The sequence below is a fragment of the Ascaphus truei genome, chromosome 1, assembly GCF_040206685.1.
Source record: "Ascaphus truei isolate aAscTru1 chromosome 1, aAscTru1.hap1, whole genome shotgun sequence".
Taxonomy (NCBI): domain Eukaryota; kingdom Metazoa; phylum Chordata; class Amphibia; order Anura; family Ascaphidae; genus Ascaphus; species Ascaphus truei.
In genome coordinates, this window is record NC_134483.1 from 210,647,444 (window position 1) to 210,653,443 (window position 6,000).

At 46.5% G+C, this 6,000-nt stretch overlaps 1 protein-coding gene across 3 annotated transcripts in view; it reads right to left on the reverse strand.

Moving 5' to 3' along the window:
* SNCAIP (synuclein alpha interacting protein) overlaps positions 1-3,988 on the reverse strand; it is a 283,312-nt gene extending 279,324 nt beyond the window's left edge. For all 3 annotated transcript variants that reach the window (XM_075600985.1, XM_075600966.1, XM_075600976.1), the window contains exon 1: positions 3,806-3,988. The gene's annotated coding sequence lies outside the window, so the exon portion shown is untranslated. The remainder of the gene's footprint in view (positions 1-3,805) is intronic.
* Between the last annotated feature and the right edge of the window lie 2,012 nt (positions 3,989-6,000).

Sequence of the window (6,000 nt, forward strand, 5' to 3'; positions counted from 1 at the left end):
GGTCCTGCCTCCACCTCCTGGTTGGCTGCATTACACAGCATCAGCCACCAATCAAGATGGAGGAAGCTGCCCAGCCCCCTAGAAGCAGCAACCCTGCTCTCTCCCTTCTCAGGGGAAATCCCATTCAGCCATCCCGCAGGCAGGTTACTACAGAAAGTCCAGAGAGGTTATATCCGACACATACATGCCCGGTATTCGCTCATTTTTTACTGGACAGAGTAACCAAATACCGGGCTGTCCGGACACCTGGCAACCCTAAGTATCAATGATTTTAAATGAAAATGCAGATTACAATAATGAATAATATCCACTCCTATCATTATCCCCCCTTCAAAAGTATATCAATGCCTCTTGCCCTTGCCCCCTTCATGCAACAAGAGACTTGTACTGTAGATGGCTCACAGACTGCCTTCCTAAATATAGGAAAACCAGGTATTGCCAAGAAAATTTGTAGTAATCTAATCTGTGCAACAGCATTTATTGAATGCTTTCCTTGTGTGTCACCTAGTAATCTAATAATCCTTAAAAAAAAAGGCAAACTCTGATGCAGTATTTTAGGTTTCTCGTGAGATGTGGGTAATGAGGTTATTTTCCACAGTCTTTTTCTTCCAATAATGCTAGTTTTTGGATTAGTAACTGTCAATCTAAAAATGAAACATGCCCATCTGAGCTCCTTTACCAGTCACTGTAGTAGTCATCCAACATACTAATTGAACCTAAACAACACAGAGAACAAGGACAAATTATAAAACCCTGTTGCTGGTGGAACGCTGTAGTGCAATGTGAGCACTCCCATGCGGTAACAAAAAAAAGGTGCCAAACGCTTCTAAAAGTACATACATTGCGGTGGCCTTCTTTCACCAATTTACACTTGGGGGTACAGCAAATAAATATATTACTTCTGAGCACATTCACATGTCTCAGACAGGTCTGCAACCCTGCCTTTCGCCATTATTTCTTAGGCTGCGCTTATAGTGCTGGCGACAGCAACGTCGCGTCAAAACAAATGCATTGCCGCCGTCGCGCGCGCGTGCTTATAGTAAGCATGGAGCGACGGCTTGGTCTCGATCGCTGGAAGTCACCTCAATTTGATTTTTCCAGGGACCGTAGCCTGACATCGCCGTCACTGTAAGCGTATCCTTAGCATACAGTGATTCCACTTGGGGGTAGGAATTCTATAAGACACAAGATTGTAGAAATAACTGATGGCTTTGCAATTATGTAGGGCCTTTGTTTCTTAAGAATAGTGGCAAGCATTACAGGGAAAGTGGCCCCAAATTCAGTCCATTAAATGGAAATTCTGACATTCCCTGTACATTACGGGGGAGTCTGCAAGTCTCAGAAGCCTTTGATGAAAAACATGCAAGAAGAAAACCAGTACAACATTCCAGACCGGGGAACTGTGAACAATGCTGTTTCAGAGCAGGCTCTAGGCTCTACCAGGAGATATATATGAAAAAGAAACACAAATGTATGCAAACATTTCCTATAAAAAAGACTTAACTGCCAGTCTCTTGTCTCACAATGCACTGGACACTACACACGTGCTCTTCCCCACAACAATTAAACTGATTGCCAAGGGAGCGCGCGCAGGCATTTAACTGTCTCTTACCTGTCCAGTGGCATCTCCTCTTTCAGTGTCCTGTTATTATGACTAGTGACATCATGACAACTTGACGCCGCATCGTCTGAGGAGGAGATGTCGAACCGGACCAGGTATGAGGCCCCGCAAAATCCACTGCACCGAACCCCACAAAAGTACAAGCTGGCCCCGAGAGTACCTCATCTCACAAGAGCAGCAGGGACCAAACCAATGTGTGCATAGTAATAGCTAAATATGAGTGTCATTACTAGAGCTTAAGAATGATGAGCAGTAAATAAAGTGGGCTCTTTAAGGCTCAGGTCCACAAAGCTGAATTAGGTCACTTAAATGTGGCGTTACCCAACGTATCAAGTTAACACTAACCGTGTAGCTTCAAAAGACAATAACACAACGTTAAGCCATGTTTGTTCCGTAAAGAGTGTATTAAGTAACTATAATAACATTGCATATCCACAAATGTCTGCTAGGATCAACGCAGGGACGTAACCTTATATTATTTAAATCACACCTAAACTTGGGGTTACTCCTACTCAGACACTGAAATAGGGCTTTGCAGTGTCTAGATGGGTGTAACACTACATTTAAGCACAGTTTAAATAACACAGCGGTATTTCCCTACCCTCAAGACTGGCATAACTTCACACTATTTAAAGATAGCGCAACTTTATGCTATAAACGAGATACAGTTTGGACTCTTGTTTGCATATAATTAGCTTTGAGGATCCAATATTAACTCAAAGAACATGACGTCTGTTCCGGTTTTAGGTAGCGGTACATTATTAGCCCTAATTTAACCCTCTGAGTGCCGGAGGGGTTCCGCAGCCCCTCCGGCACTCAGATAACGTGACTGATGATGAAAAGAAAAAAAGGGAGGAGTCATCCCCCATCCGTTCCTCATCTGTGTAGATCGCAACGCAATCTCCCCTAGCAAAATGAGTTGCCATTTGTTGAAGTAGCTACCACATCATGGGGCCCCTGGAGTGCCAGACCCCATGACGTAGCTGCTATGGGTTAACAGAGCTTTGTGGGGTTAGCCCCAAGAGTCACTCCATAAATGCAATAAAAATAAAAATAAAATTTAAAGTGTAAAAGCTTTTTATAACAACGTTTGCTTGCAGATTAGTGATAATACAAACCTAAGTGATCCTAAGGCAAAATAAATAAAAAATTGGGTATAGACCCTAAATCGATTAGGAGGCTATGCAGTCTATTTAAAAAAAAAAATAATTTAATGTCATTCCTCCCCATTGTTACCTGATCTTTCCTAGGTCCAATGTTATAGAAGTACCAGTATGATATATGAAGAGTAACCACTAGTACAATTATGCACAGTGCCAGGACTGACACTACAGATTTAGCTAAAAATATAGAGATTTTGCTGGGGACTCCATATATAGTTTTGATTAGGGGGCCCATAAAGCTTGCACCACTAATGTGTATAACAATACTTAAGGTACTGCGGAAGTCTTATATTAGGGGAATGTTGCTCTTATACCCCACACACCATGCTGTAGTTGATGAACCTAGGAAGACAAATACAGATGTACCGTTGTGCACTGTTCATCTGGGATTCCAGCAGATGAATTATAAATAACATTTGATTTAACAACGCGATGCTGGATAGGTCGGTGTTATTGTTTTATGGCAATCTAACTCCTGAGTGCCTCACAACATTCAAGGTCAGAGATTTCACCCGTCTTCTATGAACAGTGACCAACAGTAGCAGTGACTACATACAGTAGCTCCAATTCCCTGCAGCCCCTATTAAGAAGGCAAAACACCTGGGAATAAAGAGAGGAGGCAGGAGACACAGATCCCTGACCCGCAGCCCGGATTTACAAAGAGGAATAAAAAAATAAGATTCAGTTTATCGCCTAATCCTCTTTCGTCCCTGATGAAATCCGGAGAGGCACCAAAGCGGCAGCAGGCAGCGTTACTATAGATACAATGAGCATCTGCTCCTGAGCCCTGCACTGTCAGACACAAGTACCAGCCCCCCAGCAAGGGATGCAGAGCAGTGATAAGAAGCGCACACCATCCATGCAATACAACACACCAAGGGAACAGTGTTCAGCACCGCACAAAGGTAACCTCCCCTCACTCATATCATACAGCTCCACATCCTTTTCTTTCTTTCTTTCTTTGCAACACCCTAGGATTGAATGTCCATTTACCCAAGGATTAATTAGAAGTTCACCTCACCCTTTCTCTCCTCCTGGTGTAAATCTCCTGGGTTTCCCTGGTCGGTCCACCTCTCTTTCCCTGCAAGAGGTCGGGATGCTCGTCCAGTGCTCACAGCCAGAGCAAGCAAGAGGCAATGAAAAGGGCCTCCCAGACAGCAGCTGCTTGGCAGACACATAAGGCCTGCCTCGTAGGCAGATAGGGTTAACCTTGGCAGCAAGGCACACCCCCGGCTGCGGATTGGTTTCAGCTGTGTAGAAGAAACCGGAGCCAGCTCAAACCACTCCCTATTAGGTCACTAGCCTGGCCCCTTTCCTAAGAGGGGCAATCTGCTTCTGCAGATTTGGGAAAGCGGGGCGTTTTGGAAAAATGCTGAAGGAGGTGAACAATGCCTTAAAATGCCAGTCACCATCCGCATGTCATATTTGGAGGTGTCTGTGTGTGTGGCTTGCGGCAGTGAGATGTGCTGATTGCACCTTCCTCAACCTGCGCTAATCTTCCATCTCTTGATTCTGCATTACAGCACCTCTCTACACAGGCATAGTTTCATGTTAAAGCTTTAGGAGGGGGAAAAAAAAAAAAAGGATTGTTAGGTGAATTCATATGAAAACAATAACATGGTTTGCCATTCTTTAACATTTTACAGCCAGCTTTAAGGCTGCTTTGCAGAACTTGCAAACAAAAGAGTTTTTTTTTATTTTTTAACAGCAGCTTTTATTACTATTGTAACAACGCTATCCCCAGCCGGCTGCAGAAGATAGGGTGTACACGCAATCAGTCTCTACTGTGCTGACAGGATTTCTACCTGCTTCAGCGTAGTGTAGCTCAGTCAATTTTACCTCTGGTCTCAGGGCTTCTCTGGTGGATCCAGGCCAAGTCTGTAGTGAGGAGTAGATGTAGATGTAGACCAGGGCGCCAGGAACTTTTAAACAGGATGCTTGCTTTTATTGCACACCAGCAGACCCCTCATAACAGGACAGTTTCACAGCATCTCTCTCTTGCAGCAGTTCTCCCTTTGCCTGCAGTTCCTCCCAGGACCCAACCTAAGGCTGGGTCCATACAGATTTCGTCCAAGCGGAGGCATGGCCATGCTAGATGCACCATGGAGGGCGTGTCTAGGGGTGTCACGGAGCAGGTTCGCCCACATTGGGCAAACCGCTCACGTGACCTGCCTGTCACGCCGAGAAATCAGTTTAAATTGATTTCTCGCGCAATGCACACCACTTCCTGTTGTCGCCCGCGCAGTCTATGGGCGTGATCAATGCCATAAGGCAGAGCTTTCCAAACTGTGTGTTGCGATACGATAGTGTGTCGGCTGCAGTGTGTAGTTGTGTCATGCGAAACCTCTGAGCGGTGCGCAAACTGGGGCCCTGGGGGGGCGCAGGATTATTTAGGGGAGGCACGGGCGGTCAGGGCTGCCAACAGGGGGTTTGCCGGGGCCGAGCGCCGTCCCCTCGACAAAACTGGTCACCAAGGGGTGACAGGCGTGCGCTGGGGAAAAATAAATAAATAAAAATGCCCCGCCCCCCCCCCTGATTGGTTGGCGCGCAGCCAATCTCTATCCGAGCTGCACAGTGAGGAGGCGCCTTTTCCTGCATGGAGAGAGTAAGCCAAGTACAGCTCAATGCCTCCCTTAGCTCCGATTTGCCCCCACACTTGGTCTGATTTTGCCCCCGGTCCGATTGCCCCCCCACCCCCATGTCCGATTTGGCACCTCCTGCTCCGATTTTGCCCCCCCCCCCCCGCTCTGATTTTGACCCCCCATCTCCGATTGGCCCTCCATGTGTCCGATCCCCGTTTGTGTGTGTGTGTCTGTGAGAGTGTAAAAGTGTGTGTGTGTGTGTGTGTGTGTGTGTGTGTGTGTGAGAGAGAGAGAGAGAGAGAGAGTGTGTAAGAGAGAGTGTGAGAGAGTGTGTAAGATTTTGTGAGTGTGTGAATTAACACAGACACCAAACCACAGTCAGTCACCCACCCACCCATGCACACCAGTGTCTGTCACCCACCCTCTATCTCTGTCACCCACCCTCTCTCTCTCTGTCACCCATCCTCTCTCTCTCTGTCACCCATCGTCTCTCTCTCTGTCACCCACCCTCTCTCTCTGTCACCCCCTCTCTCTCTGTCACCCTCTCTCTCTCTGTCACCCTCTCTCTCTCTCTCTCTCTCTCTGTCACCCTCTCTCTCTGTCACCCTCTCTCTCTGTCACCCTCTCTCTCTGT